At 35.5% G+C, this 14,777-nt stretch overlaps 1 protein-coding gene, 1 non-coding gene and 1 pseudogene across 4 annotated transcripts in view; 1 reads left to right on the top strand and 2 right to left on the bottom strand.

Annotated features, from left to right (window-relative positions):
- Positions 1-14,777, bottom strand: part of GALNT13 (polypeptide N-acetylgalactosaminyltransferase 13) — a 533,010-nt gene that overhangs the window by 411,319 nt on the left and 106,914 nt on the right. The window lies entirely within an intron of this gene.
- Positions 3,574-3,700, bottom strand: LOC132014804 (small nucleolar RNA SNORA40). Its single transcript, XR_009403441.1, has one exon. It is a non-coding gene; the product is annotated as a small nucleolar RNA SNORA40 (small nucleolar RNA).
- Positions 7,007-7,135, top strand: LOC132014632 (U2 spliceosomal RNA; annotated as a pseudogene).

Genomic DNA, 14,777 nt, shown 5'->3' with positions numbered 1-14,777 from the left:
ATATGTAATATATATGGGGTATATGAGTGTGTGTTTATGTATTCATTAGAAGCCTTCAGTAAATGTTAGTTATTATGCTATCAATAGTACGGTTCTCTGAGATCTAGACAGATCAAACTCCAAAGTTTTGCTTCATTTCTATAACCATATTTTTATATATTGTGGATCTTTTTGTTTTGTTTCATCTCTGCAGGTTAGTGTATAAGAAAGCAACTGATTTCTGTACATTGACTTTGTATCCTGCCATGTTACTGAATTGTTGTATGAGTTCTAGTAGTTTGGGAGGGTTTTCCATATAGAGTCTTTTGGGTTTTCCATATAAAGTATCATGTCATCTGTGAAGAGAGAGAGTTTGACTTCTTCATTGCCAATTTGGATACCTTTTATTTCTCTTTGTTGTCTAATTGCTGTTGTTAGCACTTCTAATACTATGTTGAACAAGAGTGGTGAGAGTGGGCATCCTTGTGTTCCTGATCTCAATGGGAAGGCTGAGAGCTTTTTCCCATTGAGGATGATATTTGCTGTGGGTCTTTCATAGATAGATTTGATGAGGTTCAGGAATGTTCCCTCTATCCCTATACTTTGAAGCATTTTAATCAGGAAAGGATGCTGGATTTTGTCCTCAATTGAGAGGACCATGTGGTTCTTCGCTCTTACTGATTTGTTCTATCACATTGATTGATTTGCAAATGTTGAACCATCCTTATAACCCAGGGATGAATCCCACCTGGTCATTGTGGATAATCTTTTTAACGTGTTGTTGGATCCTGTTTGCTAGTATCTTGTTGAGAATCTTAGCATCCAAATTTTTCAGTGATATTGGTCTGAAATTCTCCTTTTTGGTATGGTCTTTGCCTGGTTTGGGGATCCGAGTAATGCTGCCTTCATAAAAAGAGTCTGGAAGTTTTCCTTCTGCTTCTATTTTTTGAAACAGCTTCAGGAGAATAGGTGTTATCTCTTCTTTGAAAGTTTGGTAGAATTCTCCAGGGAATTTGTCAGGTCCTGGGCTCTTGTTTTTTGGGAGTTTTTTGATCACCGCTTCAATCTTGTTACTAGATATCGGTCTATTCAGGTTGTCAATTTCTTCCTAGTTCAATTTTGGGAGTTTATAGTTTTCCAGGAATGCATCCATTTCATCTAGGTTGCTTAACTTACTGGCATATAACTGTTGATAATAACTTCTGATGATTGTTTCTACTTCCTTGGTGTTAGTTGTGATCTCTCCCCTATTCATAATTTTATTAATTTGAGCTTTCTCTCTTCTCTTTTGCATTAGTGTGGCCAATGGTTTATCAATCTTATTGAATCTTTCAAAAAACCAGCTTCCAGTTTCATTGATACATTCTACTGTATCTCTAGTTTCTACCTCATTGATCTCTGCTCTAATCTTGATGATTTCCCTTCTTATGTGTGGAGTTGGTTTAATTTGCTGTTGATTCTCCAGATCTTTAAGGTGTAGAGATAGCTGGTATATTTTGGATTTTTCAGTTTTCTTGAGGGAGCCTTGGATGGCTATGTATTTCCCCCTTAGGACCGCCTTTGCTGTATCCCATAGGTTTTGGACTGAAGTGTCTTCATTCTCATTGGTTTCCATAAAATGTTTAAGTTCTTCTTTGATCTCCTGGTTGATCAAAGCATTCTTTTTTTTTTATAATTTTTTATTTTTTATAAACATATATTTTTATCCCCAGGGGTACAGGTCTGTGAATCACCAGGTTTACACACTTCACAGCACTCACCAAAGCACATACCCTCCCCAATGTCCATAATCCCACCCCCTTCTCCCAAACCCCCTCCCCCCAGCAACCCTCTGTTTTGTGAGATTAAGAGTCACTTATGGTTTGTCTCCCTCCCAATCCCATCTTCTTTCATTTATTCTTCTCGTACCCACTTAAGCCCTCATGTTGCAACACCACTTCCTCATATCAGGGAGGTCATATGATAGTTGTCTTTCTCTGCTTGACTTATTTCGCTAAGCATGATACGCTCTAGTTCCATCCATGTTGTCGCAAATGGCAAGATTTCATTTCTTTTGATGGCTGCATAGTATTCCATTGTGTATATATACCACATCTTCTTGATCCATTGATCCAAACGTAGTGATCCAAAGGGGCACGTGTACTAGAATGTTTATAGCAGCAATGTCCACAATAGCCAAACTATGGAAAGAACCTAGATGTCCATCAACAGATGAATGATCAAAGCATTCTTAAGTAAGGTGGTGTTTAGCTTCCAGGTGTTTGAGTTCCTTCCAAACTTTTCCTTGTGAATGAGCTCCAGTTTCAAAGCACTGTGATCTGAGAATATGCAGGGAATCATCTCAGTCTTTTAGTATCGGTTGAGTCCTGATTTGTGTCCCAGTATGGGGTCTATTCTGGAAAAGGTTCCTTGTGCACTTGAGAAGAATGAGTATTCTGTTGTTTTAGGGTGGAATGTTCTCTATATATCCATGAGGTCCATCTGGTCCAATGTGTCATTCAATGCTCTTGTTTCTTTATTGATTTTCTGCTTCGATGATCTGTCTATTACTGAAAGAGGCGTGTTAAGATCTCCTACTAGTAATGTATTCATATCAATATGACTCTTTATCTTGATTAATAGTTTTCTTATGTAATTGGCTACTCCCATATTGGGGGCATAGATATTTACAATTGTTAGATCATCTTGGTGGATAGTCCCTTTAAAAATTATGGAGTGTCCTTCTGTATCTCTGACTACAGTCTTTAGTTTAAAATCTAATTTATCTGATAGGAGAATCACTACCCCAGCCTTCTTTAGACGCCCATTGGCATGAAAGATGCTTCTCCATCCCTTCACTTTCAGTCTGGGTGTATCCTTAGGTTCGAACTGGGTCTTTTGTAGACAACGTATGGATGGGTCCTGTCGTTTTATCCAATCTGCAAGCCTGTGTCATTTTATGGATGCATTTAGGCCATTCACATTGAGAGTGATTATTGATAGATACGTTTTCATTGACGTCGTGTTAGCTTTGAAGTCTTTCTTTCTGTAGATTGTCTCTATATTTCTGTTCAATGATATTCTTAGGATTTTTCCCTTTTTATAGAACCCCCCTTAATATTTCCTGCAGTGTCGGCTTGGTGGTCGCATACTCTTTTAAGCCTTGCCGGTCTTGGAAACTCTTTCTCTCTCCATCCCTTCTGAATGTCAGTCTTGCTGGATAAAGTATTCTTGGCTGCATGTTCTTCTCATTTAGTGCCTTGAATATATCTTGCCAGCCCTTTCTGGCTTGCCAGGTTTCTGTGTACAGGTCTGATGTTATTTTGATGGGCTTTCCTCTGTACGTAAGGAGTTTCTACAGGTTAATATAATCCTTCTTAGATCTACAAATACCACTGTCTCTGACAAGTTTATTTACCTCTAGAATTTTCTATTTTTTTTCCTTCTTTAAGATTTTTTATTTTATTTATTTGACAGATCACAAGGAGAGAGAGAGGGAAAAGCAGGCTCCCTGATCAGAGAGCCCGATGCAGGGCTTGATCCCAGAACCCTGAGATCATGACCTGAGCGGAAGGCAGAAGCTTTAACCCACTGAGCCACCCAGGCACCCCGGATCTTGTTCCTTCTTATCTGTATCAAAACTCATACTGAGCCATGAGTTCTGGGTTGCAAAAGAGGATTTATTTTTTTGCACTTTGTCTAAGTCTTTGTTTACAAACTAAACAAAAACAGCAAAAGTGTGAACCTCTAGAATTTTCTTTGTCCAAGCTGTGTCCAAAAGGTGTTCTGATATCATATCAATATGCCTTAAAATATCACTTCAATCAATATCTTTCACTCCTTAACACTTCTCACTAAATTCATAAGATGTATGAAGGCAGGAAAAGGGATGCACATCTTTTTATTGCTGCAGTAGTTTGTAATGTGAATAGATATGAAAAAATCCTTAACAAATAGTTCTCTGTCATATTCACTCTTCTTCTAAAACTGCCCTGGACTTTGCCACACTCATATACATTTCCTTCCACAATCACCTTGCCAGAAATATTTTTTCACATCTTTACAGATACTCAAACTCCACCCAACCATTAGTTTCAAAGAGAAGGGAGTCCTCTTCACTTCATCTTCATGCAACCACCCCAAATGGGTAAAATTAAATGGGCTGACTTTTATCATCATAACTGGGCCATATATATTTAAAAACTGATACCTTAGAGGAAGGCATATAAACAATCAGGCAAACACTAAGCCTTCTCCACTCTATTTCATTCCTTGGCCCTAAAGGATGTGTCCTTTTAAGCACAGAGGAATGTAATTTGAGATTCAGGTTTCTACTTAGGGCTTGAAATATATGATGCAGACCTATTACTGTATTCTGATTCTGAATACTGAGGCCAAATAATAGAGTTTTCAACAGAACCAAATATGCCATCATAAAGTATTACTTCACCTTGTTTTAAATCATTATGCATTAATTCCTTAGAAAACTCCCAGCAAACTTTCAATAGGAGAGGATTCAGGTGTCCCAAATGCTCAGTCTAAGATGTTTTAAGAATAACAACTAATTGTCACTCCATAACTGCACTTCTATCTATCATTGCAAGCATGTGGCATGGCCGTGATTCCCAAATTTGACATAAACTACCTCATTTTCAAAATTTCAATTTAAATACAACATGATGACTCTCTTGAGAACAGGGGAATCATCCCTCTTTTACTACCATCTCTAGCAATTGCTCTTTTTTTACTCACTATTATTTCCAATTTATTAATAAATCATACTTATCTTTTAACTAGTCACCTGAGTTCAGTAAGAAAGTTAATACATAAATAATTCAGCAACTCTTTAAAAAATATGTAGCCTTTACTAATATCAGCACTTTAGGCCCTTGCCATTTCCTCAAATTTTTAAATTTTCTTCTAGTATAGAGTGGATACATGTTACTCAGGAGGGCCACTAATATCCTTGTTTCTTACAAACTCATGATGTCAGCTGATGTGGACATCACTCTGCCAGAGCTTTATTCCAGTACCACCCATATTTTAAATTCCTGGTTCATGGTGCTCCTTCCCATCACACTGATAAGGAGCTTAATGCTGACTTCATGGATATCTCTAAGGCCCTTAATACTACAACTCTTTTTATTTTACAATTCTTTCTATTTAATTTTGTTGAAAACATAGGTTTGTCAGTGAAACAAATGAATGATTCCATAATATCCTTCTCTGCAAAGAGCAGAGAAACAAATGAATGATTCCATAATATCCTTCTCTGCAAAGAGCATATCTTCATTGCCTTTATGTCAAGTATCCTGAAGCTCAGGGTGGGCTCCATTCCATCTAATTAAGGGGCAAAATATATTCCTATGATTGCCTATGAGATCTCTTTTCAGCACAGGAGTAAAATTCTTCCAAAAACAGTCTGCAGAATATAATCCCTGTGTCCTGCTCTGGCATAATCTAACATGCCCAAATCCTTATAATAAGCATATGAATAGGCTCAATCCTGGGACCATTTAAACATGTGTATATGCATTTGATATCTCTAATTAAAGTGCAAGGTCTTTCAGCTTCAGGGTTAGATCTAATAATATTTGCCCCCTTTAGTGCATAGATAGATAGCTTTTTCTTACTAAGTATTTGTTTTATCTCCAAGGTAGAGGCAGCAAAGTTCCTATTCCCTGATACTAGACTAATTTTCAACCACTTACCTAACAACTCCACTAAGATGGATTATGAGCCTCTCAAATCTAATAGCTAACACCAAACCCTGGTTTCATAAGAACCCCCTTTCTTTCTATTCCCAAACAATTCCTCACCCCATTGCCTTGTCCAATTTTTAAGTAAATGACCTCAGCATTTATGTGCTGCTTAGGCCAGAGTTCTGGACCTCATCATGATTCTTCCCAATCCTTCATCTTTTAGAGCCAATATATTATCAAGACATGTTCATTCAATGGATAAATGTATTTCAACTCCATTCATTTGTCCCCATCTCCATTTCCTCCTCCTAAGCTCAAACCCTCTTCCCTTCCACCCTTGGACTACTGCACTAGACTAGTGAGGTTTTTTGTGGGTTTTGGGATTTTTTTGGTAATTTTATTTTTTTTCAGTGTTCCAAGATTCATTGTTTATGCATCACACTCCATGCAGTGCTCCATGCAATATGTGCCCTCCTTAATAACCACCACCAGGCTCACCCTCCAAAACCCTCAGTTAGCACTAGACTAGTTATTGGTCCTCATGCTTCTCCTCTTTCCCTCCAAACTACTTGCCCAACAATATCCACAATGAGATTTTTTTTTTCAGTGTAAATCTAATTATGTTATTTCCCTCTCAAGCCCCTTCTCTATTTGTTGTTGATCATTTTCATTGGCTTCCACTCTACTTCAGAAAAAAATCCAAAGTTTCTCTAGCAGCTAACCTGTATAGCTGCCTCTTGACTAACTTTCTATAGGAGTCTCTTATAAATTCTGCCCTTCACCTATATGGCTAACCCAATTTGGCCTTAATTCCTTGAACATCCTGAGCTCCTTAGAAACTTCCACAATTAGAGGGTATTTTACTTTTCAAAATACTAACAAAGAACACTGAGTCTTCCACTCTGACATGGAAATCTTGTCACAAGTAATTGAGATAAACTTGAAATAAAAGGTTTTAGAAGTGGAAAGGTTACAAATAAATGCCAAGCTACAATTTTGAGTGTCCATAAGTTTAAATTGGAATGCCAAGAGTGTATCTCCCTGTTAGTGACTTTCAAATGTGTGATTACCAGATCCTAGTTAATGTTTGCTATATGATCAAATATACTGCTGTAGTCCTAGTACTTACTTTTCCATTTTTTCTTTTTCTTTTTAAAGTAAGCTGTCTGCTCAGCATATGGCTTGAATTCACAAAACTATGATCTAGAGTTCCATGCTCTACAAACTGAGCCAGGAAGGAACCCTCTAGTTCTCATTGATTACTATAAATTACAAGTAATTAAAACTAGAACATCTGATTTGGAAAATTAATGATATTTCCCTTTTGTTTTAATAAGTAATATACAATCGCTTCTCGGCCTTTTGGCTAAGATCAAGTGTAATAAGTAATATACATTTTTGAGTACTGCATGTCTTTCTTCTAATTTGGAGGTGCAAATTCAAAAGAAAATACTGTAATCTAAGTGATACTCTTCCAGAATAAACAAACCTCCATATTAATGCATATAGCTTTTGACATTTGGAAGCCAACTATTTACTATAAAAAGCAAATACAAGGTAATGATACAGAAAAGAGGCAAAGTCATAGAGACATAGTTGTCTTTTTTTATTGCTACAGTCAAATTATAGGAGAAAGCCAGCTCTTAGGGGCTCCTTATCAGGGTCTCAGTAACTTATCAGTGGAAATGCTATCTAGAAATTTCACATTATTTTTCCATAATGCTTGATAATCTGGCCAAAGGCCAGTTTTAGAACTACCATGAAAGTACAAAAGTGCTCTGACCTGGACAACTGTGCTAAGATCACATAACAACTTATACTAAGGAAACTAGATATAGCCAAAGATTTCCAATAAAAATGCAGCATTGCAAACCACCACCAAATTCAGCTTCCTGAATAGCATTTTAATAAATAATGAAACAAGGAAATGCATCAGGCAAAACAGGCCTGGAAGTCTTCTGGAGACATTTGGTCAGAACATGTTTTCATGTATTGTCAAGTAGTTGTTAGGGTAAATTCTTCATATTCTACAGTTTGCTAAGATAGGTGAGAAGGAAGGCCATTAATGTGTCAAGCTGATATAGTCCATAATACTGCTAAAATGAAAATGACACCTGCAAAAGTTAATGGTTTTTTTCTAGAACTTATTGATCATTTTGTATATTGACCTTCAATATTAAGTAATTACAATGCAAGCTACTGTGTTTGGTGCTGAAAATACAACAAATAAAATGAAAACCCACTCCTCCAGGAACTCCCAGTCCAAAGAAAAATTCATGAATAAATCTGTTTAATGTAAAAACCGATGTAGAAGAGGAATAGCAAGAAACAGGGAAGGGATTCTTCATACAACTCAACTACCAATTGAGAAGGTACACCATATGGATGAAGGTGAGAAAAGGGGCCCAGGCAGAATGCTGTCAAGAGGACTTCAAAAGAAACTGCCCTCTGAACTTATTTTGTAAGGAAGAGAAGTTAAGAAGGAAGTAAAAGTCTTTTTTCCTGGGAAAGTGACGCTCTTAGCTGAAAACTAGAAATAATGAGCATATTTAATTACCTAAGAAATGGCATTTTTAAGAAGTCACAAAGACTAAGTTATAATAAGAATAACAGCTAGTACTCGCTGAGAGCTTACTATTTACTGTTAAGGGCTATACACAGATAATTGAATTTAATCCTATGAGGCACACATAATTATTTTTCCATTTTGCAGATGAAAGTTCAAACATCAAAAGCAGGATTTGATCTTGAATAGCCAGCTGAAAAATTATGCATATTTTATTATAGAAAGTCCTTACAGAAGTGGACAACGGAACTGGGTAGAATTAACAATAGATTCAATACTGCAGAATATAACAGCAGTTACCTTAATAGTGATGCACACTAACAAAAATAAAACAAAGGGGAGAAAAAAACCCTAAAATTGTGAACAGAAGCATCAGTGATATGTTAGACAGTAAACTATAGTTACAAAAACCAGATCAATGTTTCCAGGGGCTGAGGGAAAAGGATCATGTTGGTGATTATACAGCTGTATTGTATTTGTCAAAAATCATCATGTACCTTTAAAACTGGTGAATGTACCTGTTTATAAATTATATTTCAATAAAGCTGATTAAAGAAAAAAGTGAATGGCGAGAAACTCACCATTTGGCTGAAAAAACATGCATGTTTCATGAAAATAAAGGTTTGAATTTATTCAATTCAAATAAAATGTATTATTAAAGGTAAAAATAATATTAAAGAATTAGTAATATTAATGGTAATATTAATAATAGTACTAATATTATTTGGGTATATATTAAAGGTAACTTTCTCTAAATTTCACTTTTTGGCTCTATGTGAATGTTAATTTCTCTAGGTGCTATTAGTATATCCAAGTCTTCTAGAGCTATAATAATATCCTTTATTACACTAGCCTCCCAAATACACTTCCAAGTATCTAGGTGAAACTGCACACACAGTGGTTGTGTTCCACATCAGAACTATCACTGATGATCCAAATGGTCAATTACAAAAACAATTTGAGGTTTCCATAAACTGACCTCCATTTCTTCTCCTTCCAAATTCCACAAAACTCCTACAACATGAGAACTCAAATGAAAGCATTACACTATTAGTAATCATCTCTGACCACAATACAGTTATTTCCTTAAACTCTGAAAGCTGTAGCTCCTAAAATAAAAATCAGCATTCAATGGATTTCCTTTAAGAAGCATTTTATTGTAAAAAATAAAACTTTAAAATTAAAGATGACAGATATAATCAAATATGAAAGATATTTCCTTAAACTAACCAATAAAATTTATTGTAGTTTTGTGATACCATTAAATATTACCTGTTTTATCCTCACATTATCTTTCTTTTCCTTTAGAAGAAGCACAACATTTTCTCTAAAGGGAACAAGGTAAGTGACACCACCTTTCTGGAAACTGCCACTATGTCACACTACAAAGGGCACAGAATGAAATATGTTCATTTAGACTATATATGTGTGTTAAAAATTAAAATAGAATGCCAAAGACATAAAGGGTTGCAGTGGAATAAATGATACTCAAATTCTTTCTTTATGCAAATAAAATCTCATTTTAGTTTGTCATATTTAGAAATCAGTTGGAGAGAATGAAGCCTAAATCTTTCATTACTATGAACATAAATCATCCATTGGACACTTCAGTGTTTGGTCACAGACCAACTTTATCAAATAACCCTAACCAGCCCAAAAAATAAATGGAGAGAAGAAGAAGAAAAGAATTCAATTATATTATTTTTCGTAGTTTTTTTAAGGATTTTATTTACTTATTTGACAGATGGAGAGAGGTCACAAATAGGCAGAGAGGCAGGCAGAGAGAGAGGGGGAAACAGGCTCCCCACTGAGCAGAGAGCCCGCTGCAGGCCTCGATCCTAGGACCCCGAGATCATGACCTGAGCCCAAAGCAGAGGCTTAACCCGCTGAGCCACCCAGGCACCCAAATTATATTATTTTAAATGCACATTCAAATCATAGTTTCCAATAGGTACAGGGATTATAAATAAATACCTATATTAGCCTAGTTAACACTTACCTCAACTTTAATTTCTTAACAAGAAATTACTTGACGTTTAACAAGTATTGACTTGACACTTAACAAGAAATTAGATACTTTTTAGAAGAAAAGAAAAAAGAAAACCATTTTCTCATTTAAAATTATTTAATTTGGAGAAAACATCCCAATGCCATAAATAATTATTATTTTTAAACTACTATAATAACCTGCATCAGATTTTTCTGGAAGTTCTACTCCAGCTCAGAACTGATAAAGACTAAAGTAACACTTGTATTTATTAAAAAAATATATATATAGTAAGAATTGAAAAAGCTGTAGCAAATTTCACTACACACTGTTGATACCGAATTTCACTAGCTACATAACAAAGAAAAATTAGTTTATAAATAGAACAGCTTATACCAAGTTTGCTTTCATGTTTCTGACAAATTAACTTTATAAAATATATCTAATCTTCACTGAAATTATTTCCAGACAGACATAGTTTTCCTTTCAGTAAATTTCGTCTTTTTCACCCTCTCTTCCAATGCTAACAAAATTCTCACCATCTAGTACCTGAAATATTCTCAGCACTCTGTTACAGAAAACATAAAACTTTTATTGAATATACACTTTTTTTTTCCTCTAGGCAGATTAAAAACAACTGTCATCTGTTTTGTTTTGTGTTTTTTGTATGAAGTTATATTTATAAGATCATGTACAAATTATTTTGAAAAATGAAATGAAACATGTTTAAGATCATTCATCATATTTCTGAAAGTCAAGGTAGAAGTTATAGCTTCATCACCACTTGTTAAGGGAAATACAGAGTGAATCTTAGAACAGGCCCTATATTACCTGCTCAAGGTAGTAAAGCTTCTCACCCACCAAAGGAAGTAGCTATCTACACTGACAGATGCTATGCAGAAACTAATCTGTCCCTGTCTTCCACATACCAACTTGATGACAGATGATGGCTACAACTTACAACAGAATTTGCAGTTATCAGCAACCTATTTACAGACTTGTAACGTGAAATGGCTCAGGATTTGTATCACAGTAGAAAATGCTTTGCATACATTTATAACCTCCACATTTTGAAATCCATTTAATCCTTCCACTGAAAACAGATCAATATTTAAATAAATTTAGCAGTATTTACTTACTAGGATGAGCCAAGTACGTTTTAATCCTTGCAAATGGATCATAAAGTTTAATTCCACAGTATAACTTCTCTCGGAGCCTGGCACTTTGATTCTTAACGTTTCACTGGCCTAAAATGATCAGTGTTGGAACTGTGTTTGTTCCTGTGAATTGTGGTGAAATATGAGAGAAAAAAATGTTAATTTCTCTCAGCACACATTTGTTACAGTTGAGTGTCAGTCTGAAAGAGCTCAAAAAGCTGGAATTATACCTTTTCAGTTCCTGTAGTCCAGGGGCATTCTGCATGTGGTAATTATTTGTTCTTCATAGCAAGAAAAAGGGCAACACCACTTCCTAATCCAGAAAATGACATTACAGTAACAGACATGATAAAATATATAGTAAAATAGTAACAAGACTACAGAGAAAGGGACCAGCAAGACAAAATGTATCTCAGTCTATTCCATCTCAATCAGAGGAATATTGTAAATGGATCACTAGTCTTCGTTCCCAGCAACTGGTAAAAAATCTGCAAGCTAAAAGGAGATAATCTGGTTCACCCAGTTGCTGATCTCAGGTAACAATGCAAAACTCACAATATAAAACCGTGGCTTGAAGCATCTTTTGCCCTCTTATTTCTGAAAATTATTTTTCAAACATATCACAGACATGAGAATAATTTTGCATAAGAACCGAACAGTCCTTCCAACCCAATGTTAAGTGTAGAAGATAAGAGTAGTTGCCCTATGTGAACTCCAATTCCTAACTATTCTTTATTAATGTATCAGAGAATTACCATTCATAGATGTAGATATTTTTAATTTAAAAAATGAATCCTTTTAAAAGTAAAATATAATTTGAAATTGCAGCTTATGTAGTAGAAAAAAGCAAAATTCTTTTCCATGAGAAGGAGGTTAAGGACCACCTCCTCAGTACACAGGATGCTCTGAGGATCCTTCCTGGTATCTTAGGATTCTGAGAAACAAAGCTTGCAAACCACTGCCTGCCTCTAAATCCTTTGCAATTCTTCTGTTTTTTTAAATTTCCAAGAAGGGTAAGATGACAAGTTTTTTAGGTTTATATGATTAGTGCAGAAGTAGTTCCTTTCATTTGCCTTAAAAAGATAGTTTTTCAAATTTTAAAAGTTGCCTCATGGTTCTCTAAGTTTCAGAAACATGCCTACTCAACATTTTTACACGAATCTGCTAAGGGCAACTCAAGGGCAACATATCCAAGATTAAACTCATTTTCTTAGCAAAGATCACTTTCATTTATGCCATAGCTTAAGCATGAAACCTGGAATCATCTTAGTTACCTCCCTTTTCACTCATCCCCTAACAATCTGCAACTGTCTCTAAGCTAAGCCCATTACCCTTCTTAAAGCTTTCTTTCTCAGTCCCATCTATTCTTCTGATTCTCCATCTGTGTTGCCAGAAACCGGTTCAAGCTACCATTATGTCATCTTCCAATCTACTGCAGTAACCTTCCAAAAGGTCCTCCCTCCCACCGATTTTTCAGGTTTTCTAATCTATTTTTTCACATGGCAGTTAGTTATGACCTTTGGGCTTCCCTGTTTAAAATCCTTCAGTGGTGTCCCACTGCTTTTAGAATTAAAAGCAACACTCTTAATATAGCCTAGAATGATTTGACCACACCATTAACTTCCTTGGTCTCTGTCCTCCAGCAATTATTAGCATTTTCTCTGTCCCTCAAATCTGGTAATTCTTCCTTGCCCCAGGGCCTTGGCACAGAAAGATCAGGTCACCATTTACATGCTGTCATATCATTTGGGACTGGGAACACCATAACTGTAAATCAACATGCAATTCTATTTTTGAAGTTTATGTTCCATATTGGCTGGACTCTCTGGCTCACACTTCTATCTCAGCACGTATAATGTCTTGTCCAGAACAGAGCTGATCCAGTATCTCGGTTGGGTTAGTAAGTGATAATCTGGAATCTGGGTAAGGATGTGACCTACCTTTCATCTGATTTTCATAGACTTTTGACCAGATTTAAAACCAAATCCTTTTCAAGTCTCTTTTAAAGAAGCAGATAAGTTCTAATTTTAGATTCTGTAATTGCTCTTCTCTATTTTTTCAGCTTAGTTATACTTTTTTTTTATTTATTTATTTTTTTTTTTAAAGATTTTATTTATTTATTTGACAGAGAGAGATCACAAGTAGGCAGAAAGGCAGGCAGAGAGAGAGAGGAGGAGGAAACAGGCTCCCTGCCGAGCAGAGAGCCCGATGTGGGACTCGATCCCAGGACCCTGAGATCATGACCTGAGCCGAAGGCAGCGGCCCAACCCACTGAGCCACCCAGGCGCCCATTAGTTATACTTTTAATGAGGTTGACAAATGTCTAGAATCACCTATACAAAATGTTGTATTTGTATGTAGGTAATTCTGTACAAACATACATGTATACAAAACAACATATGTTCTGTAAAAGTTTCCTTTAGAGAATGATCATGATTTGATTTGTATTTTCAAAGCTATTACTGATTAAAGAGCTCAACTCTTCAATTTCCTTTTGAGCATCCAGACATATCAAGACCTACTGAAATTAACAAGCATTACTGAAAGGGAGGATAAGAGTAGAGGAATATGTATTTGGGTCACTAAGTTTTGGCAGAGACCATAATCTTAGATCCCTAACTCCATCTAACCACAGTGAATCTATTTTTAATTTATTCCTGGATATTTACTTGTAAGTGCCTCTGGTTCACTTATAGATATTGATCTGTTCAAAAGCAAGGAAGCCTTTACTGCTACATTAATTTTTAATCCTAGGCCCCTCAACAACCTGGCAAACCACTTAAATTAGTGTGGCTAGTTGAATTACTGACAAGATTCATGAAAATATCCATATTTAAAGTTCAAAACTATTGGTTTGGGACAATGTATTAAAGGTAAATATAAATTAAATAATTCAATTTTAAGAAATTTTCTGTGCTTCCTTTAGGTAAAGTAACCTACATTTAAAATAATAATAATAATAATAATAATAGTAATAATATCAATGATGGTCATCTCAGTGTTCATTATATGCTAAAACCTATGCAAAATTTTAAAACATAATGATAAGCCTATGAAGTAGGTATTGTTATTATATTATTATTACCCTCATTTAACAGATGAGGAAATGAAAACTTAGAAAGCTAAGATACCTGCTAAATTTCACACAAAGCAAGGAAGAAAAGAAGGAGTTCACACTCAGGCTGCCTCAATGCAAGCAGAGATGATAATCCAGGCCATTCAGAAAAATGTAGAGAAGTTCTTCAGCTTTCCTTCCCTCTGTTACCATTTTAGAGCAAGAAGATGGAAAGTTTCTGACTCTGAGACCCAGCAATGCCAGCAATTAAATAATGGCTTAGGGAGCTTATAGACATAATCTGTCTTCTTATCTCAGAGAAATTTAGTTTTCATTAAATTCAGTACTCCAT

Source organism: Mustela nigripes, chromosome 3, assembly GCF_022355385.1.
Source record: "Mustela nigripes isolate SB6536 chromosome 3, MUSNIG.SB6536, whole genome shotgun sequence".
NCBI lineage: Eukaryota > Metazoa > Chordata > Mammalia > Carnivora > Mustelidae > Mustela > Mustela nigripes.
The sequence above is the reverse complement of the archived record's forward strand: the minus strand, read 5'-3'. Positions and strand labels throughout refer to the sequence as shown.